This window comes from Bubalus bubalis, chromosome 11, assembly GCF_019923935.1.
Source record: "Bubalus bubalis isolate 160015118507 breed Murrah chromosome 11, NDDB_SH_1, whole genome shotgun sequence".
Classification (NCBI taxonomy): Eukaryota; Metazoa; Chordata; class Mammalia; order Artiodactyla; family Bovidae; genus Bubalus; species Bubalus bubalis.
This window is the reverse complement of record NC_059167.1, coordinates 23,008,874-23,036,703: the sequence shown is the minus strand read 5'-3', so window position 1 is coordinate 23,036,703 and position 27,830 is coordinate 23,008,874. Positions and strand designations below refer to the sequence as shown.

At 48.0% G+C, this 27,830-nt stretch overlaps 4 long non-coding RNA genes across 4 annotated transcripts; 1 reads left to right on the top strand and 3 right to left on the bottom strand.

The window, feature by feature from the left end:
- Positions 1–11,515: 11,515 nt before the first annotated feature.
- On the bottom strand, positions 11,516–16,132 carry LOC112587959. Its single transcript, XR_003112516.2, has 2 exons — positions 16,028–16,132; positions 11,516–11,741 (listed from the first exon to the last, which is right to left on the bottom strand). It is a non-coding gene; the product is annotated as an uncharacterized LOC112587959 (long non-coding RNA).
- A 15-nt stretch (positions 16,133–16,147) lies between these two features.
- LOC123327990 lies at positions 16,148–17,386 on the top strand. Its single transcript, XR_006542659.1, has 2 exons — positions 16,148–16,273; positions 16,786–17,386. It is a non-coding gene; the product is annotated as an uncharacterized LOC123327990 (long non-coding RNA).
- Positions 17,387–22,638: 5,252 nt separating this feature from the next.
- Positions 22,639–24,626, bottom strand: LOC123327989. Its single transcript, XR_006542657.1, has 2 exons — positions 23,759–24,626; positions 22,639–23,083 (listed from the first exon to the last, which is right to left on the bottom strand). It is a non-coding gene; the product is annotated as an uncharacterized LOC123327989 (long non-coding RNA).
- Positions 24,627–24,819: 193 nt separating this feature from the next.
- Positions 24,820–26,585, bottom strand: LOC123327988. Its single transcript, XR_006542656.1, has 3 exons — positions 26,446–26,585; positions 26,006–26,151; positions 24,820–24,955 (listed from the first exon to the last, which is right to left on the bottom strand). It is a non-coding gene; the product is annotated as an uncharacterized LOC123327988 (long non-coding RNA).
- Between the last annotated feature and the right edge of the window lie 1,245 nt (positions 26,586–27,830).

Genomic DNA, 27,830 nt, shown 5'->3' with positions numbered 1-27,830 from the left:
TTTAATAACTGATCCAAATGCCCTTAAGTGTTAGGTGATTACCTGTGCTGAGGAAAGGGGCCAGGGGCTGGGGGTGCAGAACAGATGGGCAGAGAGTGCATGGAAAACAATTCCTTGCTGTCATCTGCTAAGGCCGCCATAACAGAATACCACTGCTGCTGCTGCTGCTGCTAAGTCGCTTCAGTTGTGTCCGACTCTGTGTGACCCCACAGATGGCAGCCCACCAGGCTCCCCCGTCCCTGGGATTCTCCAGGCAAGAACACCGGAGTGGGTTGCCATTTCCTTCTCCAATGCATGCAAGTCAAAAGTGAAAGTGAAGGTGGTCAGTCGTGTCCGACCCTCAGCGACCCCATGGACTGCAGCCTTCCAGGTCCTCCATCCATGGGATTTTCCAGGCAGGAGTACTGGAGTGGGGTGCCATTGCCTTCTCCAAACAGAATACCACAGAAGAGCTTAAACAGCAGAAAGTTATTTTCTCCCAGCTCTGGAAGCTAGAAGTCCAAGCTCGAGGTACCAGGTGCTTTGGTTTCTCCTGGGGCCTTTCTTCTTGGCTTGCAGATGGATGCCTTCTTGCTGTGTTCTCATGTGGCCTTTCTTTACGCGCACTCCTAGTGTCTCTTCCTCTTTTTGTAAGGACACCTTGGATTAGGGTCTCCTCTTATGACCTTGTTTAACCTTAATTACCTCCTTTTAAAGGAGATAATGTTGCCAGAACTTCTGATTTTTCAAGGGAAGCCAGAATTCTGGATCTTCAGATGACATTTTTCTTTAAATAAATCTTTACATTATGGAAAGTAATTCAAAAATTATAAAATACTGTAGGTCAAATAAACACATTTACAGTCTAAATGAACCCTGGAGGCTGGCAGATTTCCATTCTCAGAATACTAGAAAGACATCTATAATGTCATCACATGAGGATGTAGGTGTTTAAGAGCTCAGGGTCAAGAGTACACTGTTGGGTTCATATTCCAGCCCACCACTTACTAGCTTTGTAATCTTGGGCAAATTATGCATGTAACTCAGAGGTTTTATGAGAATGAAATCAGTTAATACATGTAGATGCCTAGAAGAATGCCTGCTTCCTAGTAAGACACTAATATCTGAGCCAGTATTATTAGGTAGTATCAATAAACCTCTTGGTTTCCTCATCTGTAAAATGCAGACCATGTTTGCCTTACCTGTCCCCCAAAGGAAATAAATGTAAATGAAAGGATTTACAAAAGTGTGAACATTACTAAGAAATACACCATGCATAATTTTTGCTACAGTACCTATAAATGAGACTCAGCCTTGCACCATGCAGGCACGGGAATCCCTAGGAGGAGGAGGAGGAGGAGGACAGTGGTGACTGGATCTGGTCTTCTTTTTCTTTCAAGGGTCACTTGGCCATATTGCTGTTCTTAGAATTTGGCGAGTTTTTCTTATTTTATGACATTTTTAAACATTCAGCAACATAGAGGAAACAGTCTATGAACACCCAAGTATACTTATCTAGATTTAATCTTTGTTAACATTCATCTTAGTGAGCATTCCTGGCAGAATGTAGGAATGGAATGTGACAGAGATGCAGTAAGGAAATGGGGTGGGGGGAGGAGTGGGCTTAATGGTGCTGAATGGGAGAGACCGGGAGTTTTAACTCCCTCAGAGACTCCTCATATTTTGCAAGAAAGTAAAACCCAATCAGATGTAGATGATTCCTTTTTTTAGATAGGGTCCAAAGAAGTGGTGTTTGTGACGGATTGTTTATTAGAGATGATACGTTAGTACCATCTTAATGATAGGGGCATTATAACCTGGGACACAGAAACTTTTTCATTATTTATAAGGTTTTTATTTATTGTTGTTTTTAAGGGTTTGGTTTTCTTGTTGTTATTTTTAAGGTTTTATACATGAACATATTCATGTATTGCTTGTGTAATTGAAAACTTAAAATGTCTAAAGAGACTTTTAGAGTACAAATGTCTGTCATAAAGGATTTAGATAATGAAACTGTGGCGGATGTGTGAGAAGCCCTGTAAAATCATGGTGATATAAGAAAAGTTGGTCACTAAAAATGAAAGGCTTGAGGAGCAGAAACATTCAAAGAAAGTATATGCCAATTATAAAGGGCTCTTCTGTTGAAGCATGTAAAAGGGTCTCTAAGACACATTGCCCCATTTCTCAACATGAGCTCTTAACTGCATGTAAATGCAAAAGCTTCTACCCTGGAAAGGATGCCTTCCAATACTAAAGCAACTAAACCTTGCTTTAAAATTCTATTATTCAGACCCTCATTCATTTAAGCTGACATTCCTCCTCAATTGAGGCAAATCATCAAAGCTTTATTGTATTGAGAACCTTGAATTCAGCAACAAAGAGCGTGGGGTTTGGAGGGAAATGTGGAGGGGGGAAGAGACTGAGAGCTCTGAGACCCAAAGAGCCGGGGAGGGGAGGTAGAGGAGGGGAGGGCTGGAGTCCTGAGAGGCAGAAGGGAGAGCAAAGGAAGTAAAAGAGCCTAGAGGGACCACTGGAGGCAGCTCTTTGCTGCAAAGCTGCCCCTTGTTAATCAACATGGCAGAAAGCAAAACCAGCCTGCAACTCTGTCCTCCCAAATACTTTTCCAGAGTCAGGATAAGAAGGAAGAGAGGGAATAGGGAAAGCATTTCCCTTTCTTCCTTCATTCAGGGGCCTCTGGAGTCTCCTGTCCCTGGTGCCCTGAGCCACAGCACAAGGCCTGGCAGGAAGTCGCCCCTGAGCCTGGACCCCAGCGCTCCCCCTCCCTCCTTTCATCAGTTCCATCTGGCCCAGTGGCACCTCCACCCCAGGCTTCCAGCAGGCTCTCTCTTCCTTTCTGGCATGATTTACTGCAGGATGTACGAAGTGGGATGTAGAATATATCGGGTGCATTGTTGAGGCATCAGGCAAGAAAGGATCTTTGAAATGTGAGGACATCACCCACAGACTTTTATTGAGCATCTACGATGTCTACTGAGAATAAGGTAAAATTTGTAAGACAGACTTGAAAGCCTAAGGGAAAACTGGGTTTTTCAATTAAGTAAAATACTGATTTTGAAAAGCAAATTACAGTAGTCCCTCCTTTTCCATGGTTTCACATTCTATGCTTTCAGTTACCCACCATCAACCATGGCCCAGAAATACTAACTGGAAAATCCCAGAAATAAACAGTTCTTAAGTTTTAAATTGCAAGCCCTTCTGCATGATGCAATCTTGCACTGTTCAGCTCCATTCGGCCCTAGACGTGAATCATCTCTTTGTCCAGTGTATCTATACTGTATGCTCTACCCACCCATTAGTCTCTTAGTAAAGATGCTTACTCCTTGGAAGGAAAGTTATGACCAACCTAGACAGCATATTAAAAAGCAGAGACATTACTTTGTCAAAAAAGGTCCGTCTAGTCAAGGCTATGGTTTTTCCAGTGGTCATGTATGGATGCAAGATTTGGACTGTGAAGAAAGCTGAGCACCGAAGAATTGATGCTTTTGAACTGTGGTGTTGGAGAAGACTCTTGAGAGTCCCTTGGACTGCAAGGAGATCCAACCAGTCCATCCTGGAGGAGATCAGTCCTGGGTGTTCATTGGAGGGACTGATGCTGAAGCTGAAACTCCAGTACTTTGGCCACCTCATGTGAAGAGTTGACTCATTGGAAAAGACTCTGATGCTGGGAGGGATTGGGGGCAGGAGGAGAAGGGGACAACAGAGGATGAGATGGCTGGATGGCATCACCGACTCGATGGACATGAGTTTGAGTGAACTCCGGGAGTTGGTGATGGACAGGGAGGCCTGGCGTGCTACAATTCATGGGGTCGCAAAGAGTCGGACACGACTGAGCGACTGAACTGAACTGAGCCTTCTGGGTTCTCAGATTGACTGTATCATAGTGCTTGTGTTCAAGTGACCCTTATTTTACTTAATAATGGCCCCAAAGTGCAAGAGCAGTGATACTGGTGCTTTGGTTGTGCCAGAGAGAAGCAATGAAGTGCTTCCTTCAAGTGAAAAGGTGAAATTTCTTGACTTGAAAAGGTATACAATATATTGGGTTCAGTACTTTCCCCGGTTCAGGCACTGGGGATCTTAAATTTACATCCTCTGCAGATTAGCAGGGGCTACTGTAGTCCCAGATGGTCTTTTTCCTGCACCAGAAGAGTCATCAAGGACGCAACAGACTTATGTGGACACCGTGGAGCAGACAGATCCTGGTGCCCAGCGACCTGCTGAGAGTAACTCAAAGGAGGCTATAGTACTTTAGCTTCCAGACTGCCACCTTCCAACTCTGACCTCAGTGAATGCACGTGACCTCCCTGTGTCACAATTTCCCAATATGTAAAATGGTTACAGAGATAATCTGTCTCATTTTCAGCCTGAGGGACCCATGAGGGTGAGCAAGTAGGCAAACAGGTGATTTTCCAGCCTTCCCTTTGATCTGAACCAGGGTTAGTACATTGACCCATCCTCCAGCTTTAAGATAAATCAGGTCATGTTATTCTTCTGCTCAAAACTCTGAAGTGGCTCCCTTTTCACTGAGACTGGAAGCAAAGTCTCTCCCCTGTCCTTAAAGCCCCCTGTGCCCAGAAGCACCTGGTGTCCCATCTCAAAGCTCCCCCCCGGCTCACCTGCTACAGCCACCCAGGTCTCCAAGCCCTTCCTCCAGTTACCAGGAACCCTTCCCCTTGGGGTCTCTGCAACTCCAAACCCTTTGTCTGAATGCTCTTTCCCCAGACAGTCTGTAGCTGATGCCCACACCTCTTTCCCCAGATTCTGGCATGACTCTCTGACTGCTTAGTTTTTGCCAAAATGTCGTCTTCTCCATGAGACCTACCCAGTTTAAGCTGCAGCCCACTCTCCCTACCCTCATCCTGTTCTACCTGTGCTTTCCCCAAGCACCCATCACCAGGCAACAGCACAAATAACTCACTGTGTTTACCATTCGTTGTGTGTCCTCCCTGCTAGTTTAAGCCCTGGTGGGCAGCATCTTTGATTGTGTCCTAAGTACCTTGAGCAGTGTCAGGCACATTAAGGACCCTCAATAAATAGGTTGGATCTTTCTCAGAGGTCCAGGGTATAAAGCAGACCAAGAAGGGCTACTCCAGTTGAAGGGAATATGAGCTCAAAATCTCCTCCACCATCTCTGCAGGCTCTCCGTGGAATACTTCTTGCTCTAATGAGGAGGTTTGAAAACTGCTGACATTCCCTCCTATGTAAAACCCATGTCTAAGATACAAAGTGCCATGTCAAGTCCAAAGGCCTGGCATAAACAGGTTGGTACAAACAGATGCCAGGTTGGTACAGTAATAAGGGAATTGGAGGGGTAGCAGGGGAGGGACAAGGATCCCAGGAGTGGGTCTTTGCTGCCTTCACCACTCAGCCAAGCCTTACTTGTCTATTCTTCCTTTGTTTCACACAACATAACTATGATGATTTTAGACTGGAAAACACATTTTTAAGGACATTTGTTGAGTAGCTACTGTGTGCTGGGCAGCGTCTGCACTCAACTCACTACATAAGTGATCTCACAAAACTATCAGCACTCTCACCGCTGTCACTGTGGTATCTTATACCAGTCCTGGCACCTCTAAGGTGCTCAATAAATGCTCACTTATTTCCCTAACGACTCTCTGGGGCGGTACTATTAACCCCTTTTTCAAGCGAGGGACCAAAGTTCAGGTTTGGGTAGCTTGCTTCAGATCATACAAGTAGTGAGTGACAAAGCAAGGATTTCTTTTTCATTGTATTTTATTGTTGGAGTATAACTGCTTTACAATGTTGTTAGTTTCTGCGGTACAACAAAGTAGATCAGCTACATACCTGCATCTATCCGCTCCCTTCCCATCCATCTAGGTCATCACAGAGCAGTGAGCTGAGCTTCCTGTGCTTTAGAGCAGGGGCCCACTAGCCATCTATTTTACACATGCTACCGCCGTGTTCACTGCAGCACGATTAACAGTAGCCAGGACTGGAAACAACCTAAATAGCCATTGACAGAGGAATGGGTAAAGAAGATGTGGCATGTATTTCCAATGGAATATTACTCAGCCACACAAAGGAACGAAATACGTCATCTGTAGAGACGCGGATGGACCTAGAGACTGCCATACAGAGTGAAGTCGGAGAGAGCAAAGTAAACATCACATATTAACAAATATGTGTGGAATCTAGAGCAAGGGTTTCAGTTCTACTTAGACAAGCTCCAGCCACAGTGGTTCTGAGAGAGAATTCAAGTTACATCAGCCCTCCAGTCTCCCCTCAAGCAGATCGGTCTCCTGGCCACACCAGGAGATGAGGGAATGGGTATTTCTTTTCTTCTTGGCTTTCTCTTCTCCACCTGGCTCATGCCTTCCCTTTGTATATTAACTCACCTGGAGGAGGCTCCTGCCACCTTTTGATTAATCGGCCTGCCTTTCCCACCCTCTGTGCCTTGGTAACCCCAGTGTTAGCAGTGGTTCATCTTGAATCATAAATCAAGTTCTGAAAGACATTGTGTTTGTGCTTAAAATCTTCCTAGAATTCAAATTCTTTCTGAGGGTCCTTTGCTTATGAGTAGAATGATGGATTTCACATCTCTCCCTTTAAGAACAATCTGGATGGTATCTGCTGGCTTCCCCTTGCCCCCTTCAAAAACACTGCCCTAGTTAGTCCATATGATGCAGTTCGAATTCCCCCAAGGACCTCACATTCCATTTCCGCTCTGGCCACACTAAGGAAAAGCTCCAATCATGTCATCTTTTTGCATAAACAGAAATCATTTGTAACTCACATGTTCACTGTGCTTTCCATAACCCACCCTTAGCTGGATTTTTCTCTCTTCACTATTGCTGAAAGCCATGCCTGCTATTAGTAAAAGGCTGGAGTAGTTCTTCAGTTGTGTGGGACTCTCCTGTGTACTAGGGGACTTTGTCCTTCCTGTCTTATCCATAAAATGCCAGGTGCATCCCCCAGTAACTCAAAGAAGCAGAACAGCCTGTAGGCAACGTTCCAAGTGCCCCTGGCTGAAGTCGCCAGTGATGGGATCTCTGAAGATGGTGCACCAGATGCAGATACTAAGTTCTGCCACTGGCAAGGGCATCAGTCTATGTCCAGGGACACCCCCTTTCTCCCAGTGTAAGTTGCTTCCCTCCTTGGTCTTGATGAACGCTTATTTTAATCTCTGATTTCTCCTATGTAAAAATGTAGACAGTGGGAAGAAGAGGAGAAAGTACTGAAATTTTCCCTGGGCCCATATCATTTTAAGAAGGATTTTGTTCTCTGGAATGATTTTGTACTCTTTCAAGTTCATGACTGAGAGAGTTTACTAGATGTAAGTTACCAAGTCTAATCAGCAATCTGGGATAAAATCAGAGTCTGGGATAAAAGAGAGAAACAAATGGATTCACCAGGACTGAAACATTGGACGGCACCCATTGCAGCTTCCCTACTTGTGCCCCACATCAGTCCTGACTTGCTGTGAATCCCTGAGCTCCACTCCTCTCCTACCCCACAGAGCATGGCGAGTTCTAATTTCCAAAATACCAACATTCTCTGCAAATGGCCTGAGTCGGAATCTTCTAGTAGGGCAGGGATTCAGTAACTCCCTGGACCCTGGAAGAGTACAGCTGTCTATCAAGAACCATCCAGAGAGGCTGTCAGATGAATCAGGGTATCTATTCATCTTGTCCTACTTCTTGTCTCTCTTGGGCATGACTTGCCATACATGCCAGTGCCCCAGCTCACAGACCATCTATTCCAGCCCTGCATCCCATCCTCCCATCTTGCCGAGGCAGTGCTCTGTGCTGCTCTCAGCACATCCTGTTTGTTCAGTCCCCTTTGTCTCCCACCGGAGCAATAGGGAGAGAGGATTCTTCGGAGTCCCTTTGCTTTGGGCTTTGAAATCAGATCCTGGCACACCTGATTACACTCAATAGCTGGAAATGGTAAGGATGTCCGATGGGCAGACGGCTCTTGTTCTAAGCTGTGCACATCAGGAAGGCAGGGGCTGGGTCTCCTCCTGGAGTCTGCGCTGGAGGGGGCAGGATGCTCTAGCAGGAAAAGCAAACAGTGTAACTGAAGGGAAATTTACTTGAAAAAGAACTCAGACATAACCATCAAGCAGGGTATAAACCATCCCCAAGGACAAAAAGTGGAGCTTAGACTCATTCCTCTCGCCTCCTGCATCCTTCCCTGGGAAACATTCAGTCCCAGTAACCATCTGCCCAAGGGCCAAGAGGGTCAAACCTCCTCCTTGTCCTTTTTTCTGTACAAATGTTGCCACTGAGACCTTGGCAAGGGGAATAAAAACACAGCGACTTACATGCCACACAGTGGGAAGCTCAGCAGGCATTGGAACATGAAAGGGCAGCTCTTGTGCTTCCAAGAGTTCCTCAGCCTCCTTGCACTGCAAGCTTTCCAACACTGAAGCTACCCCCATACTTGAAAAGTCATTAGGAAAATTTCACACATACAGAAAGGCTTAAGGAGCAAAACTGACCCACACCCAGCTTAAGAAATGAAATATTTTGCATGCAGTTAGAGCCCTGCCTGAACCTTCTCCTCCCTGCCTCCGCCGTGCTAACTGCTTAGCTATGCTGGGCATTTCTTTACACCTAATACATCCCAGTGATGTGTGCAGCCCTCTTAGGGATATTGCTTAACCTTTTTGAGCCTCAGTGTCTTCATCTGTATAAAGGGGCTATTGAGAGGATTAAAGGGAATGCCTTATGATAAATATTTGGCTGCTGTTCTTAGGACAAGGAAAAAGTCAGCAGAAAGAACTGGGTCAAATGCAAGGCTCTTCCTAGCCTGGTCCTGACCTGCCTGGACAGCCTCCCTTCCTCTCTGCAGCCCTCCCCAGCCTTCCAAATGCCAGGTTCCCAGAATCCCAGAGGGGCCACCTGTTTTCCTGACTTTTGGACCCACACAGATGCTGTGCTTACCTGCCTGAAATGCTCGTCCCCTATTGAAGTCCTGTTCGACTGTGGGTTCACATGTCACCATTGCTGGAGACATCACCCCATCACCCCAGGCAGTGACTCTGGAGCTCTCATGGCCCTCTGCTTCTGTCTGAGCACTATGCCCATGACATTCCCAGGGTGCCCACCCCTACTCTTTCACTGAGCTGCAATGGCAGGAAGGCCAGGGCCTGGGGCTCCTCTGGCTGCGCCAGCTAGTATCCTGACCCATTGTCGGCTGGTGCAGGCCAGGCCCATGCTGAGTGAGCGAGTGAGTGGATGAGTGAGTGAGGGTGTGAATGAATGACTGTTCAGTCATCAGACTTACAACTTTCTGCCCCAGTTAACAGGAAGAACTCCCTGTGCCCCCAGTTCTCCTTATAGGCATTTTTCTCCTCTTACGTCCCAAATCTCCTCTGTCCTAGAAGCACAAAACTAAAAGTTCTCTTCGTATTTCTCAGAGTTGGAGCAAATGTAATAGGAGCGTGAACTTTCTACTTCCTAACTTCAGCAAACAACAGTTGCAAAGAGTCCTAGACGGGCTTTGTGTGCCTTAGGCAGGCCTTAAATATGTTTTTCTAGGTGTATTGCCACTTGTGTTCTTTTTCTTCTTTGCAGCCTGTAGAAATTCTTAAAGACAAAGCAATATACAAGCCCATTCATCTTGTTTAGAAAGGCCGTTTTACCGCCACAAAACCCAAACATTGTGAAACAACAGTCTGGCTATGAAGGTGTTCTCACCTGCACTCATTGTTCTCTGCCAGAACGTTTGCTTGCCTCTGTGCAGACTCAACTTTAGTCACGGCAATTTAGAGGATGTGTCTCCGAAGTGGGATCAAGAGCAAGGCTGACGGTAATCTGCACCCTAAGCCAACTGGGTGCCTTGGCACTGAACATGGGCACACAGGTCTGCCCAGGAAGGCACTATGAAGTGAAAATGAGAGCAGTGCCTGGGGTGTGTGCCTGGAACACAAAGGTCAGCTTTGGGTTTTCTGTCTCTTTTTCCCCCACATTTTAAATTTTTATCAAGGTGAAATTCACATAGTTTAACCATTTTAAAGTGAACAATTAAGTGGCAATTAGTACATTCACAATTTTGTGTACAACCACCACCTCTGTCTGGTTCCCAAACATTTTCATCACCCTGAAAGGAAACCCCATACCCATTAGGCAGTGCTCCCCAATCAGCCTTCCTCCAGCTCCTGAAAGACACCAATCTGTGTTCTGTCTCTCTGGATATACCTCTTCTAGATATTTCATATAAACTGAATCATACAGAGTGTGACCTTTTGTGTCTGGCTCCTTTAACTAGCATGTTTTTGAGGTTCATCCACATTATAGCATGAATCAGTACTTCATTCCTTTTTATGGCCATGTAATATTCCATTGACATTCAGAAAACTAAGATCATGGCATCTGGTCCCACCACTTCATGGGAAATAGATGGGGAAACAGTGGAAACAGTGTCAGAATTTATTTTGGGGGTCTCTAAAATCACTGAAGATGGTGATGGCAGCCATGAAATTAAAAGACGCTTCCTCCTTGGAAGGAAAGTTATGACCAACCTAGATAGCATATTCAAAAGCAGAGACATTACTTTGCCAACAAAGGTCCATCTAGTCAAGGCTATGGTTTTTCCAGTGGTCATGTATGGATGTGAGAGTTGGACTATGAAGAAGGCTGAGCACCGAAGAATTGATGCTTTCGAACTGTGGTGTTGGAGAAGACTCTTGAGAGTCCCTTGGACTGCAAGGAGATCCAACCAGTCCATCCTGGAGGAGATCAGTCCTGGGTGTTCATTGGAGGGACTGATGCTGAAGCTGAAACTCCAGTACTTTGGCCACCTCATGCAAAGAGTTGACTCATTGGAAAAGACTCTGATGCTGGGAGGGATTGGGGGCAGGAAGAGAAGGGGACAACAGAGGATGAGATGGCTGGATGGCATCACTGACTCGATGGACATGAGTTTGGGTAAACTCCAGAAGTTGGTGATGGACAGGGAGGCCTGACGTGCTGTGATTCAGGGGGTTGCAAAGAGTTGGACACGACTGAGCGACTGAGCTGAATATTCCATTGTATGGATATACCACTTTTTGTTTATCCACTCATCCACTGATGGACATTTGGACTGTTTCTACATTTTGGCTATTGTGAACAGTGCTACTATGAGTGTGTGTGTATATGTATTTATGCAAATACCTGTGTTCAATTCTGTGAGGTTAGTAGAATTGCTGGATCATATAATAATTCTATGTTTAACTTTTGGAGGAACTGCCACACTGTTTTCCACAGTGACTGAACTGTTTTACATTCCCACCAGCAATGTAGGAGCACAGGTCAGATTTTATCCTTCTGGGAGTCACATTCTAAAGTGACAACGAGGCCCTCCAAGGTATAAAGGGCCATTTTCCATGTACACAGATCTCACACTCTATATGTGAAGATACAGATTCTGCACACACATGTGGACAGGGAAAGGGGAGAAAGTGGAATCCTTGGTAGACAAGCTGAAGGATGGTTCAGAGAGTAATGGACTTCTTAGCCCATCTGTCTTGCCATGTTATTCTTAGCTAAACAAGGAACACACTGAAGAATTTCACTGTCTACTCTGTCTTCTTTTACTTCTTTCCAGTTAGTCTTCACTCCTACTTTTTCCTCGAGATTGTAGGGTCGCAGTGACTTTTCCCCCCTTGGCCATTTTCCAGTAAACATGTGGTACTGTTAGCTTGTGATCCAGTGTTTAGAGCTCCCACATTTGCGAATGCTGAATGCTCCACACGCCACTCAGCAACATCTGTGAGCCCGAAGTAGGAAGAACACCTTTAAAGAGAGAGATGTGAGAGCAGAATTACTAATAGTAACATGTTGAGAGGATGAGATGGCCGGATGGCATCACTGACTCGATGGACGTGAGTCTGAGTGAACTCTGGGAGTTGGTGATGGACAGGGAGGCCTGGCGTGCTGCGATTCATGGGGTCGCAAAGAGTTGGACACGACTGAGTGACTGAACTGAACTGAACTGAAACCTATTGAGAAGAAAGGTAAGGCCATTGACAGAGTCCCCTGCTGAATCCGATTCTTCGGAGGGAAAGGGCACAAAACTGGTTTCTTTCTCAAAACCACCTAGAAGGAACCAAGGCCTGCATTAAATCTATGTATCGGTATTATTTGATTGGAAGAGTTAAAAATACTGTAGTATTCTAATCTTCCTTTTCTCACAGTCTGGCAGCTGAGGTCTCAGCCATCTGGGGGGGAAGGCCTTCCTGAGAGGGCTGAACTCCTGGGACGATACTCTTTCTACTAGACAGAGGCCTTCATGGCTGAACAAGGGTCTGAAAGAGGAAATGGAGAAGAGGGGCCAGGGAGGAGGGCCCGAGGAGGCCTCTGAGAAAAGAGAGGAATGGGTCCCCTGTGTGTTCTCCATGAGTGTGGGGCCTCAGGAGGGTGGCAAGGAGACAAGGGGAAGGCCTGAGCGCAGCGAGAATTAGTGCTTCCAGGGATTTGGAGGGAAGGAGACTCACCACACCACTGGGAAGTAGGTCTTTGAAGCTCACTCATAAGCCTTAGAGGCAAAATGAGGTTGGAAACCCCAATGTATCTGGCTAAGAACAAGAGGCCCCAGGATGCAGTTCTGAATTGAAATTGAACCCTGCCTCTGGGTATGGTTGAGGTGGGGTGGTCCTCAGTTCTTCACAGAGCAGGAGGGACTCACTATAGTCCTCACTATCTGCCAGTAAAGAAAGAAGGAACAGCCAGGTTATCTTTCAAAGATGAGCCACACTCCCTTTTGGGGGTCAAATGGAAACCTGGTGATGTCAGCCTAGAAAGAAGAGAGCCTCCTCCCCAGCCACAGGTGAGAGCTCTTAGCTTTTTAGTCATAATCCAATGAGACAGTTTGCAGAGTTAGTGGGTGTGGTGGGCTTAATGGTGCCCCCACAAAAGTATGTCCACACCCCAATCCCTGGAACCTGTGAATGTGACCTTCTCTGGAAGATGGGTCTTTGCAGATGTAATTAAGTTAGGGATCTTGAGATGAGATCATCCTGGATTACCCTGGTGAGCTAAATCCAATGACAATTGTCCCTGTAACAGAAGGCCACATGACCACGGCAGACTGGAGTGATGCCCACAGGCCAAGGAGCATCTGGAGCCACCTGAAGCTGGCAGAGCCAAGGACATATCCTCCCCTGGGGAGAAACACGACCCTGCCAACACCTTGACTTTGGACTTCTGGCCTCCAGAACTGTGGAAGAATAAAGCTATGTTGTTTAAGCCATAAGGCTTGTGGTCACTTGCTGCAGCTAATACAGGGCAGATGCACGGAGAGAATCAGGGACTGCAGAGCGGAAGGGTCTGGAAAACCAAGTTCAGTCCTGGATCTGCTGCTGCTGACTGAGGTGAACTTTATGCTTCAGGTTCATTTCCTCTTCTGTTCCTCACATGCCTGGCCCTCACAGCTGGGTGCGGGGCTCACATCTCACTTGAAGAAGTTACTCAAAATCTAAGGAGATCAGGTGAGATACTCCCTACCTGTTTGGAACAGTGGTAACAGGAATAACCACACTCGTAGAATGTTGAATACATACTAGATACGTTTACACACATTATCTCGTGTAATCCTCAAAATAATCCCACAAGATTAGCATTCACATCCCCATCTTCTAGGTGAGGAGACTGAGGTTCTGAGAGGTCCTATAGCCTGTTCAAGGTCATTCACCGAGCGAGCCCATGTCTACCTATGCTCGATCCACAACATTACAAAAGGCTCAAGCTCCACAAAGACAGTGGGTCCAGATTCCCACAACATCCCACAGCACTCACAGCCCTCAGCTGGATGACGGAAGGGCTTTGTTTATTTTCTGAATATTAGCCTCACTGGCGCTACAGCTGGGGGGCGGATGGCAGAGTAAGTTTGCTGAGAGAACCTGTTTGGACTCTGCTAACAGAGTGGACTCTGCTAGCATGGTGCATGCATGTGTACTCAGTCGTGCCCAACTCTTCACGACCCCATGGACTGTAGCCTGTCAGGCTCCTCTGTCCATGGGATACTCCAGGCAAGAGTACTGGAGCGGGTTGCCATGTCCTCCTCCAAAGGATCTTCCCAAACCAGAGATGGAACTTGCGTCTCTTATGTCTCCTGCATTGGCAGGTGGGTTCTTTACCACTAGCACCACCTGCGAAGCCCTGCTAACAGTAGAGGGTTAGCAAAATATCCACATTAGGGAGAAATATAGTCACAACTAAGACCCATCTTGGTCCTCTTGGCCCCAAGTCTCCGAGGCTTTCTTCTCTCTCACCTTGCTGGAGAAAGAGATGAAACCCCTAGCCAAGTGGCTTCTGCCAAGTGAGAGTCTGGATGGACAGTCACACACACACACAGAACATATCCACATCACTTCCTCCCCAGCCAACACGAAGAAGAGAGGGAACCAACTGACAGACAGGCTCTAGAGAAGCCCTGTCCTGAGCAGCCCGGCACATCCGGGGCCCCCTCTTGTCTGGCTGGAGTCTCTGTGCCTTTCCCAGAGTCCACGTCAGAGGTTTAGGTGATCTATACCGATCCGCTGCTGGCTGTGGCTTAGGCAGGGCCGTGGCTAACATGGTAGCTGCTTCCCTGTCCTTCCAGCGCTTTGGGTTGGAGAGAGAGCTGGAGCCCAGAGATGACCCAAGGACCTGCCAGATTTCCTCCCAGGCAGACCTCTGTGCGAGATAAAGTCAGGCAAGGCTGAGCCGCAGGACAGCAGCATAATAAATTCCCCTGGCCTCCTCCCAGGCTCATTGTTCTATTGCTGGAGTTGTTTTGAGTAGGATCAAAAGGAAGGAAGAGCTCTGCGCTATCAGGCTGGGGAAGAAGGATGCTCTCCTGACCGCTCCTGTTGCCCTTGGCCACCCTCGTGTTAAATATGAGGAAATTGAAGGGCAGTGTGCAGCCTAACCTCGTCCTCATGGTGAGGCGCATGGCCCTCAGTGAGGCAGCACCCCCATCAGAGCCCGCTGACGGCCGCCGTGGTCATCCAGTCCTGGTCCTCTCACCCGGGCCAGCCCAGCCCTGGGAGGCCGAGCCCAGGGTCAGCGGCGTTGGGGAGGTGGGGGAGCCGGAAGTGGGCCCTGGAGTGGCTGTATTAGCTGTTGTTTACCCCTGGGGCTAAGAACTGAAGCTGTAGGGCCACAACCCTTGGAAATAATAGGCCAGAAAAGGAACTTCCCGAGCTTGGCTGGCTTAGTGCCTACAGCTCAGACAGTGAGTTGCTCAAGTTCTCAGGAAACATAGTCAGCTCCAGGATTTGTGGCCTTTCCTCTGCTCTACCTGTGTTCATGGGGTGGTGAGCGCCTTCAGGCCCCACGACTGGATTCCTGGGGGGAACTGGAGCAGAAAGCATCACCTTCCTTCAGCCCTGGACTGAAGAGACAGGAAGGGCTGAGCCGAGGGTTCCTCATCGCCGACCCGCGGGGCTCAGGGAGTCCTTGGCCCCTCAGACGTTCTGCTCTGCCCAGTGCCAGGGTCTGATTCCCCAGGTGCCTGGCTGCAGCGGGCTCGGTCACCTTTGTCTGGGCTAGTGGCCATATCTGCGCCATCAAAGGACCTCAACGGGAGAGGATGTCAATGTGTTTCCTCAACCAGAAAGGTGGTTTGAGTTCAGCCAGAGCAGCCCAAGCAAACAAGCAGAAGCCTGTCAATGGAAAGCTGGGGGCTGCTGGGAGATCACAGACAACAAAACGAGAACCATTATCAGTCCCGGCCCGGCCCGAAGGAGGGACAGCCTTTGAAGCCACAGACAGGCTGAACAGAACTTTCCACCTGAGAGACGCTGGAGATGGGAGGTCAGGCTGCCTGCAGCCCCCGCAAAACCTGATCAAAGCCTTCTGTAGAAGGGAGGAGGCCCACAGCTGCAGCCCCACTGCCCCGCCCCCCCGGCACGGGGCCTCCCAGGGCTTTCTGAAGACAACCGGGCCGCCTTCGCAGGGGCCTGTGGGAAAACCCAGCACAGATGCGCTGTGCAGCCAAACCTCCGAGCACTGTGGGCCAGGGGAAAGTAAACCCCTCAGCGGTCCTGAAAAGAAGAGGAAGGGAAGCAAAGCACACAGAAAATGCTAAGACCACCCACCTGATGAGCGCCCACCTTTCGGAAACAAATAGCTGCCAGCTTCCCAGGCGCGCTTCTAAAAGAACAAACAGGCTAAACACACCACCTCAAAGCTCCGTGCACCGAGGGAATTGTGGGAAGCCCGGCCTCTTACAAACATTGGAAGCTTAATTTAAAGTGCATTGGCCTCCGTGGTGCCTGTTCGAGGGTTTCCTTGCATCCGCTCTCCTCCCTGGCAACTGAGAAACAGCGAGAAGCCTCATCAGGGTGGGATCGGGTCCTACGTGGACGCCTTTAGTGTACTTCTCTCGGGCTGGATAGGGACATTCTGCCAGGAGGTGTTCTGGGGGCATCTTCCAGATGGATCCAGGATGAGGGTAGCCCTGTCAGTCCTGCCTGGATTGGTCCCTCTGGGACAGCCTCACTGTCCAGGGACACAGCCCACTCTGCCTGGCCTTGTGGTTCTTCCCTTTGGAGAACCAGCACTTCACGGAACCCATAGTTTTATCTTTTCTGAAGCCGGGTGCAGCAGAGCAAAACCATCTCCACTATGTTCTCCTTCTCAAAAGACTGAGAAGGATTTTATCTTTTCCTTTTTGGGGATAGGTTTGAAGTGGGTGGGGGGGGCGTGTGGAGGAGGACAGTCATATGGAGGCCTTGTAGGTTTTGGGGGGAAAGAGGGAGTGTGTAGAGGAAGTAGTTGCCCAGCAGTACTGGGGGAAACTGAGATGAGAAAGTTCCAGAATCTCTGGTTTAACCAGCTGGCATTCTTTCCACAGTGGATGAATGAGGACTAGACAGAGGGCCTCAGGGAGAAGAAACAGAACAGAGGACAGCGGCATCTCCTCTCCCAACTTATCCAGAGGCCAGATCCTGAAGAGGGGAGACAGTTGGGAGTTACCGATCGCCCACCCACTACCCACTAGAAGATCTATACCTTTTTATTACTTTGCCCTTGAGATGATTGGGATTGCCTCCATTTTACAAGCAGCAAAACCAAGATCCCAAAAGGTAACCGAGGCTCTGCTAGGACATACATGAAACTGCAGAGCCAGAACTCAGCCTCAGATGGCCTGGCTCCAAAGTCCATAACCTTCCCCACTGTTTCCAGCCCTGCCCTGCCTCTCAGGATTAGGCATGTGTTTGTCGATGCTACCAACTGAACAGACACAGACCTCTTTCACCCTGATCAAGAGGCATCCTTACAGGGTCTGGGTTATGGAAAGAAATTCTCCAAGGCACCAATAAAATCCTGCTCTGGAGTGCAAGAAGGCCTTTTTGGAAATACTTCCTAATAAAGTTGACACTGACCTCCCCAAAGCAAAAACAGAAGGGAACTAGATCAGTCAAAAGCAGAGTAGGTAGATAATAAAGCCTCACTGGGTCAGCTTTCTTCCAGGAAGCTAAAGCCCTCACAGGCTCTCATTATGTCCTCATCCCCACGGCCCTGTCTGGAGGTGGTGGACACATGTGGACAGTGGTCCTCATGTTAGGTGTGGACGGTCTTGAGTACTAAAACCATTAGTTCTCCCTAAAGTAAACGGAGTACAGAGCCGAACTGGGAGCACAGCCTCATTCCCCAAAGCTGTATGAGATGCTACTTTTAGTTGTGTCTCCTGACTCGGCAGTTAAAGCTAGGTTCTTCTTTGAGAGGTTTGGAGGGTCCAGGGATGGGGGGGGGCACAGCTGAGGAAGGAGGCCTCACTTTGTTCGCCCATAGGCCCATTCTTTAACTTAGGCTCGTGTCCATCATTGGTGCTCACAGTCATGGGGCACAGAGGCCTGGGATGGGCCACTCACCAGACAATAAGCACCTCTGAAGATGAAGATGGGAAAATGGCAATGTGGGCTGACACTCATCCAGGAAGGCCTGCTGGACACAGGGGCTGTTGAGGCTCAGACAGCTGGAGAAGGGAAAGGGGATCTAATTGCAAGAGAGTCATCCCCCTTTGCTGGTTCATATCCAGTCATGTCATTTCTTGGCTTTAATAACATAGTCCATCCTAAAGGAAATCAGTCCTGAATATTCATTAGAAGAACTGATGCTGAAGCTGAAACTCCAGTACTTTGGCCACCTGATGCGAATAACTGACTCATTGGAAAAGACCCTGATGCTGGGAAAGACTGAAGGCAGGAGGTGAAGGGGATGACAGGGGATTAGATGGTTGGATGGCATCACCAACTCGATGGACATGAATTTGAGCAAGCTCCAGGAGTTGGTGATGGACAGGGAAGCCTGGCATGCTGCAGTCCACAGGGTTGCAAAGAGTCGAACAGGACTGTGTAACTGAACTGACCTCAATTCCATTTCCGCTCTGGCCACACTAAGGAAAAGCTCCAATCATGTCATCTTTTTGCATAAACAGAAATCATTTGTAACTCACATGTGTTGTGCTTTCCATAACCCACCCTCAGCTGGATTTTTCTTTCTTCACTATTGCTGAAAGCCATGCCTGCTATTAGTAAAAGGCTGGAGTAGTTCTTCAGTTGTGTGGGACTCTCCTGTGTACTAGGGGACTTTGTCCTTCCTGCCTTATCCATAAAATGCCAGGTGCATCCCCCAGTAACTGAAAGAAGCAGAAAAGCCTGTAGGCAACGTTCCAAGCGCCCCTGGCTGAAGCCAGCGGTGATGAGATCTCTGAAGATGGTACACCAGATACTAAGTTCTGCCACTGGCAAGGGCATCAGTCTATCTCCAGGGACACCCCCTTTCTCCCAGTGTAAGTTGCTTCCCTCCTTGGGGCCCCTGTCATTGTGTGACTCCTTCTAGGACCCCGATTCTTATGTCTTGCTCCTCCCCTAATTTCTGTGCAGGGATTCACAAAAACTTTGTGAGCTGCAGACCTGTGGGGGCCATGGAGTTTCAGCAAGGGGTTCCTCCCTCTGTACTCTACACCAAATAGGGGCTACAGCCTGAATCACCAGTATGAAAACTTCAGGTTAATTTGAAAGGGCCATCAAATTTCTAGCAGTTCTTTACATTGTGTGTTTTCTTGGTTACTGAAGTTCAACAACTGCTATGAGAAGAGACCTGCCTGCATTGTGATGTTGTTCAGTAGCTGAGTCGTATCCGACTCTATGACCCCATGAACTGCAGCACTCCAGGTTTCCCCATCTTTCACTCTTTCCCAGAGTTTGCTCAAACTCATGTCCACTGAGTTGGTGATATTATTCAACCATCTTGTCCTCTGTCGCTCCCTTTTCCTCCTGCCTTCAATCTTTCCCAGCATCAAAATCTTTTCCGATGAGTCGGCTCTTCGCATCAGGTGGCCAAAGTATTGGAGCTTCAGCATCTGTCCTTCCAGTGAATATTCAGGGTTGTGATAGCGGTTTTCAAACTGGGATCCTAGGAACCCCTCAGAGAGGCCCTGAAGGGGGAAGGTTCAGGATGAAACCAGAAGAGATGGAGACCCCCATCTGCCCCCTGCACACGCACGCACATGCACACACACACACAACTAATTCATCCCTTTCCTTTGCAACCAGAGCAACTCTGCTTTTATCACTCTTGCACACTGGGCTTTCTAGTAAGATTTTATTTGACGGAAGGACTCTGCTGGGTAGGAGGGTGGGGTGGTGTTTACAAGCAACGACTGAGGACAAAGTACAGGTACTCCAGCCATCTCCTTGCCGGTGTTTAGTGGAGCACAGTGGGACATCTGTCACAGCCCCACTTGTGTAAACCGTGAATAAACTGTGATGTGTGACTGACACGATGGCAAGCAGCTGCTCCATCCAGACCCACGACATAAGCAAGTTGGGTTAGTTTCCCAGATGCCTGAAGTCCATCAGGCTCTTGGAAATAAAAAATGAACTTGTACGTTAGCGGGTCCTATGGTCAATGCAGACACAGTGTCAATGTGTATACATATGTGGTGCAACATCTACTCCTGTGGGGGGTGGGGGGGGGCGCGGGGTGGGCAGGGAAATCCAGCCCTCCCAATGCACCAACGTTCCCAAGCAGGGGTGGTCACTTGGGGCCCATTTTCATCTCCTTCAGTTTCTACCCAAATTAGTCTTTGCTCGTGTGGCTGGTGCTTTCTACCCAGGCCCTCAGAGGACATGGTTTGCCCTCAGGCAGCCTGGGCCTAGAATAACGAGAGGCGGCAAAGCAGGACCATGAGCTGGTAGTTAGGTGGCCATTTATGAGTCAGTCCTGCCTCATCCTAGACAGGGTCATCTTTCACTCCCCCACCTGGACACGCCCAGAGATCCTCTCTCTTGTGGTCAAGGACCACTGCTAGGTTTTCAGCCATATCAGGACCAAGCAAGGTAAAACAGCCAGCACAGGTTGGGGCATAAGACCTAAAATGTGATTAAAATTAACCCAGGGTTCATCATGCTGCATTTGTAATAAACTAGCTTTGTGGTTTTTGCACCCTCTGACAATAATATTTGTGGAAATTCCTCGGCTGAGGCTCCATCCTCCCAGTTTGGTTTCAGACAGGGCAGCAAATAAAGAAATTCTCTAACCCTGCTTATTAGCACATGAGACTCAGGCAGGAAATCGGGAGGGCCGCCTTTGTCCCTGCTTTGGCTCTACTGTCACACGTACTTTTAAAAAGCCACCTTCCCAGCACTCAGGCTCCGGGGCAAATTCGACAAAACAGATGGCAAACCTCTCTGTTACATGAATGTCCCATTAGAGGCATAGGGGAAACAATGGCAAGCAGACCCAGGCCTGTCAAGTGTATGACTGAGCCTGTTGGAATGTGGCTGTGTGTGTGTGTGTGTGTGTGTGTGTGTACACATGGGAACCTAAACACACTTGGCTCTGAGTTCCTACATGCCGGGGGTATGCTGAGTGAGCAAAAAGCTTCACGTGTGTCTGAGAGGGTGACAGGGAGCCCCCAGACGCTTAGCTGCTCAGATTTCTAGATGGGGAGAAGCAAGGGGAAGTTTTGAGAATGGGAGGGCAGCTGTGTGTGAACACACGTCTCCATTTGTGTGTGTCGGGGGAAACTGAGGGGAAATTCTGCGTTTGGGTGTGCTAGCCCTCATGGCGGGTGTGTGTGCATTCAAGCGTGCCGAGGGGAAGCTGAGAGAAAGTTTTGCGAGTTTTGAAAATTCACAGAAAAAATCTGGCAACTGCCCATACCACAGGTTGGTACACATTCAATGCTTGTGAAGCTCATTTCCTGTACTAGTTACCAGCCCTTGTTTATACAGGACACAAAATATGATTTAGAGCAAAAGCTCCAGGTGTCAGAGGTGAGTCAAGGGACAGTGTATTCCCAGAGGATAGGGAAGGGAGGGCAGTCTCTGCCAATGCCTTTTGAAGCAGTGAAATCAACTTTCAGTTTTAAAATCCATGGTTCCCACCTTTATAGGCTTGAAAGGGAGAGATGATTGAACTCAACTCTTAAAATTAATGCCATCCTGCATCATTGCTCTGAAGCAATTTTAGCACCCAATCTGCTCAGCCAATAGCAGCACGGCGTTCTTGTGTGTTTATGCGTTGTTAAGCTCGGCTGTCTGGCTTCACTCTGAGCCCCAGTTTGGGAGCCCAGCTCCAGAACCTGTTTATGAGCTTTTATACTCGGCTTTATTCTGACTCAGCTTTGTTTGTTGGCACAGAGGGTAGCGCCTAACTTCAGCACTCTGTTCTTTGCATGGGGATCCCAGATCACAGAGGGTCCTCGGGCTGCCATCCACAGCCAAGTTCAGGAGTTTGCACCACCGCCTCGTGGTGTGCATGTGGGCAGGCATTTCTGAACGCCTCAACGTGGGGAGACACGGCACTCTACAAACTCCTTGGCATGCGACTTTCTCAGAGTCTGTCTTGCCAGAGTGTTCATCCATGTGGCACCCAGCTTGTAACAAACTTTCAGTGGCCGATAATTAACCATGGTGCATTCCATTCCGTTCAAGGCTCATGAAGCCATGACCAGAGACAACAGAGCCAATATCGCTCGCTCATCAGCCCAGCTCAGGACCTTGCTAGATCAGGTGTCCTGAACACCTGCATGGTTTCCTGATATATCCATGTGACAGTCATGAGCCTCTGTTCTTTCTCTAGTTTAGAGGGAAGCAGGAACAAAAGTCTCCCAGCTGTTGGACTCCAGGGAGCAAAGAGCCCAACCCTATCAGGAGACCAAGTCTAGGCAAAGCACAACTTTGAGGATTACTCCCACAACTCTTGGTCCTGGTGGAAGTGAAGAATACCAACCAGGGAATGTACTAGGAGGCTCACCAAAAGGTGGAAGCCAGAGAACCATACCTTAACCTTTATCAAGCCAAGATCTAAGTCCTGCTTAAGGCTCTTCCTGAGCACAGAGTCCCTGTGATGGTGGGACCCAAAGATGCTGATGGGGGCATTTCCCAGGCTTTACACTGGTTCAACTTGGGACTTACTTCAGTTATTCATGATGATAGGAATTTGCTTTATACTTCATCCTGGCTCAGTTGGAGCCCCTCCATCATCCTCAGGCAATTCACAATCTCTAGTAAGCTGGGAGTGGACTTCCCAGTTGGCTCTAGTAGTAAAGAACCTGCCTGCCAATGCAGAAGGCACAAGAGACTCCAGTTTGATTCCTGAGTTGAGAAGATTCTCTGGAGGAGAGCATGGCAGCCCATTCCAGTATTTTTGCCTGGAGAATCCCACGGAGAGAGGAGCCTGGCGGGCTACAGTCTATAGGGGCGCAAAGAGTTGGACACAACTGAAGCGAGTTAGTACTCACTTAGCATTCAGTGAACTGGGAGACCTCTGAACAACAGCAGGACTCTAAAGATTGTGACCCGTGACTCCTTAGTGAATTCTACAATCCTCTGAGGCACTACCTAAAGTTCGAGGAGGAGCTTGCCAAGAAAGAGGGACCTGGGGACAGCAGTGGAGATGGAGATGTGGAGTACAGATCATTATTCTTTACAGGAATTCTCAGATCCTGTCTGCTGGAGGTCTTTACAGAGAGTTGACCTTCTGTGCAAGTTAATGTGGCAGTCTGTTGAGCTGTGATTCTGTTCGAGGCCCAGTATAACCAAGAAGATGAGGGGGAAGGGAGGAGGGGGAGGGGATATTCCAGGTTACAGCCACTGCGGCCCGGGGTAACATCCTTCCTTGGGTAGAAGTGTCTTCACCTGTGAAATGGGAGTATAGTGTTGTCAGGGCAAGTGCTTTGAACCCATAACTGAGTGGCCAGATTGTTAGCTTTGTTCTCTGTTGCCACTGGTTAAGTGAGCATAAAGACACTTCCCTAGAAAGCAATATTTGCAAGGAGCCTAGTATGGTGTGGGAACTGAGTGGATCCTAAATCTGTCTCCTCTTGTCCTGTGAGTGGAATAGGCCGCCCCATAGTTCTCCAGCTAAGGGGTCAGCAAACTTTAACTATGAGGGGCACATAGCAAATATTTTCAGCTTTGCAAGCCATACCATATCTGCCACGGTCACTAAAGGAGCCGTAGAAAATACGTAAACAAGTGGGCATGGCTGTCTTCCCATTCAAGTTTATTTACACAGTCAGACTGTGGACCAACCTGATCCATGGGCTGTAGTTTGCTGACCCCTGCTTTAGCTCATGGTAGATGTCCAGCAAACACTTGGGAAATTAACCTGTTGAAGATAAGTGAGTAGGGATCTCTCTGTCCATCCAGATCTTTGATTTGAATGCTGTTTTCACAGGCCCAGGTTATGTGTTCCTACCGTGGGGTCAGAGCAGCAAGACCCTCACCTCCTCTTCACTCCCCTCCCCCAGCTTTGAGAGACCACAGGCTCATTCAAACCCACCCCCATAATGGAGAGCAGCATTTGTGTACCTTTCAGGATCTGCTTCCCTACCCCTCCCCACCTAGGGCCTTTCCCTTCCATCCCGTTTGTGGGACACACAATTTGTAATCTCCTTAAAGCCCAAGAAGCCAGGTCTCTGATTCATGTAGATTAAAATCAGCTGCAACCTATTAATGGCCCAGAGCCCAAGACAGATTTTAGGAAACAAAAACACTGGACCAAATTAGACTGAACTGGCCTCTGTCTCCAGGGGAGGGAGGTGGGGTAGGAGGCTGGGGGTGAGGGGAGTGGCCATGTGGTTTTAATTAATTTGGATTCTCTTCCTGAAGCTAATTCACCCAACACAAAGCATGTGTAGCACCATGGAAGCAGGCAGCCATGGAGCTGGGCTCTCCCTGGTGCAGCCCCAGGTCCTATTGGGGGACTGGGGCTGGTTGTGTGTCTGTAATTAACAGGTTTCAAAGTGGTTATTTTGGAAAAGAGAATTTCAGTGGCGCGTTAAAATCCTTTCATCAGCCATCAGCCGGCGTCCCAAGGCCTTTAGCAAGGCCCTGGCCACTTATGGCTTCAGAGCTTTGAATTCCCAGGGTCTTGTTTGAGAATGTGGAGGCTTTTGCCATGGCTTTTATTAGGCTGATGGTTACCATGATTTTCATTATGTTGTTTGGTTACTGGAATCATAAAAATGCTTCTCTCTTCCTAGAGTACCTAAGAACATAAAAAATAAAAAGAAGAGCCTCTGCCTTTATAGAAGTTGCATCACATACAAAGCTAATACTCCCTCATGAGAAAGAGCTGGCTGTGCCTCTGGGTGGGTGGAGGATAGGCAGGAATCGTGAGGCTAGGAAGAGGCAGGAAGGGTGCCCGACCAGCACCCCGTCCTGATCTCACATCTGAGGAAACTGAGGCCAAGGGAGATGCCTCCTGCTGGACTCTGGCTCTCCAACTCTCAGTCCCCTGTTCTTTTTCCTCCTGGTGGCATCAGGCTGTGAACAAGAGTTGCAGAGGTAGATGCAGAAGTGAGAAGGAGTCTGAATTCTTTTAGGCTGGTGCTTCAGGACACTTCTGAGAGTAGAAGGAAATGGTCGGATTCACATGCAGCTTAAAATAAAGCGCCGGGGTGTATAGGGAACTGATCCGGGCCCGTGCTGTGTGTTCTGATGGTGCCTCTGGGGGTGCTGGGGCGGGGGGTGCACTCCTCGGGCTGCAGCAGCTGCACGGAGGCCCTGGAAGGAGAGGGGAGTCACTGGGGCCCTCATTTGGCACCCACAGCCTTGGGCTGCGGGAAGAAGGGAAATAGGTACCAAATCCCACAAGCCACAGAGATGATTTCTTGCCGCTCTGAGTACAAAACCTCTGAAACCTGGTCAAGCTCCCAGAATCACCATATGGGGCAACAGGAACTTTGGTTAAGCCTGCGTTATCTGATAAATGGAACCCCAGCCTGGCTTTCCTTCCTATTTTGATGGTGGCTACTTTCCAGAGTGTTCTTTCATGGGGGACACGAAGAATAGTCTGGGAGAATTTCTATGAAATAACCTCTGTTACTCCAGAGCAGCAGCCCTGGCTTTCAGGAGGACATGAGTAAGACCTTCGTCCACATGAAAGCTATGATGGCATGTTCAGAGAATCATGGAGTACCAGAGCTGGGAAGGAAATGCAAGTCTAGCCAGCCCATCTTACAAATAGGGAAACTGAGGTCCGAAGCCAGGGTCAGGTCCAGCCCATGGTTTCTGACTATCAGTTTGCTCAACAATATCATTCCTCACCAGGCCACAGTTCCCCTTTGTCTTGATATTTTTGTTCATTCGTTTAATATTTACTGATTATACCCTATGAGCCAGACACTTTAAGGTGCATTAATTTTGTTTCTTTAAATTTTTTGAGATGGAATAAAAGAAGTACGTTTCTGTGCAATACAGTAAAGAAAGGAAAGGAAAATCTTCTCCCCTCCCAAGTTCAGGTTTTAGGAAAACTTTGTGAGCCTGGGCACCCTTGGGAAACACCTGCTGGGCTGGACGTGCCTTTTAGATGGCCTAGTAATATTGCTGTCACATAAGGATGGACTTAACTAGGCTGCCTCCGCTTGCAGTCACCACCTAGGCAGCCTAGTCCAAAGGATTCTGGGAGTGACAATCATCAGGGATTCTCTGGATCCAAGTTTGAGCCGATGCTGTGGGGAACCCAAGCCAGTTGAAGGAATACAGATTATAGGGGTCCCTTGGTCTGTTTCCCATCATTCTCATATAATTTGCTTGTCAGTCCTTTGCTCTTACCTCTGTGTGAATAACTCCTCGATTGTAAATCAGAGGACTTGGCACTGAGGTTTGGATTATCTGTGATCCTTAACTTTCCCAAGGCAAAAGAAATTTAACAAATCTCTTCTCTCACGATGTAGTATCCAAATCATGCATGCATTAATCTGTGTAGAGCAAGCCAAGTCTGAGCCTCCCCACCCCCACCACACTCACCCTGAGCAGTCATGCACACATTCATTCACTGATTCATGGATTCATTCAACAAATATTCAGTGAGCAATTAGGTGCCAGACTCCATTCTAGACGATGGAGATACAGAGTGGAAAAAGACAATGTCCCTCCTTACTCTGTTCACGTCTTGGGGGGGCAACATACAATAAGCCAAATATATATATATATAGTATATACTATATATATATACACACACACACATACATACATGAACTAGTGATAAGCACCTTGAAAAAAGTAAAGCACAATGAAGAGACAGGGCTGAGGGGAACACTTTTACACACACAGAGGAGTCAGGAAGACTTCTCTGAAGAGGTGACCTTTGGCCAAGGCTTGAATGAAGAGCATTCCAGGCAAAAGGAATAATAAATGTGAAGACCTGGGACAAGGACCAGTTGGATGTCTTAGGGAACAGCCAGGAAAGTCAAGCTGGAGCAGAGGGAGCAATAGGGATGTCAAGGGTACAGAAGGTCAGAGAAGTGAGCAGAGCCCAGGTCAGGGAAGGAAGACTTCACGTCTGTTGAGCACTATGGGATGTCTTTGGAGCAGGAGAGTGATGCTGCAGAGACGTACACTAGAGGGCCATAGAGAAGCTGACAGAGTGATGATGGCCCAGCTCCGGTTAAACGTTTGCATTCAGACCCATGGCAGGTGGTGCTCCTCAAGGGCGGTGCCTGAAGTGCAAACCTTCGAAGAGAGCTACATGTTTCAACAGGGTGAGGCTGGGCCTGGGAGCTCACTACCTCTCTACCAATTAGTCTTAAGCCCCAAAAAAGGAAAAGGTGCTATTTAAATAGCAGGGTTGGGATCTGTGAGTCAGAGAACTCTCAATCCATCAGGTCACCCCCAGTTAGGCTCTGGAAAATTGCTGATGCTCAGGCCCCCAGTGGGGAGTTTGGCTGCAGGCTCAGATACAGACCTGGCCTTTAAGGGATCGGGCTTTATTTCTGGCTGACTATATACTGTCTGGTCAGTTTCATTCCCAAGCCCTTCACTTTGCAAAATGCAGGTGACTTAACTGGGTAGCAGAGGGAAGAGGGAAAAGGCATGAACTGTGGTTTCAGTCAGCCTTGGGTTGCAATTTTTGCCTCCATGCTTAACAAACTTTTGGAAATGCTACTGAATCTGCTACAACTACACTATCCAATACAGTAGCCACTGTCATGTGTGGCTACTTACATTTAAATCTTAAGTTTAAATCAATTAAAATGATATGAAATTTAAAATTTAGTTCCTTAATCCCACTCTGCACACCTCAAGGGCTCAATAGCTACATGGAGCTGGTGACTATCATGGTATCAGACAGTGCAGACATAGAACATTTCTGTCATGGCAGGGAGTTCTGTTGGATAGTTTCACTTCCTCGAAAAAGAATTAACCTGTGAGAAATGAACGTGTTAACACACAGAAAGCACAGGATACTTCTGTCTCATTATAGGTACCCAGCAAACAGCAATCTCCATGATTTACTATATGGATCTCCATCCTGGCTCTGCTATTGACCAGCTGTGAGGCCATTCAACCTCTCTGAGCCTCAGTTTTCTGATCTCTAAAATGGAAATAACAAGTAATACTGAGTGAGTTTCTCATAGCATAACATATAACATAATCT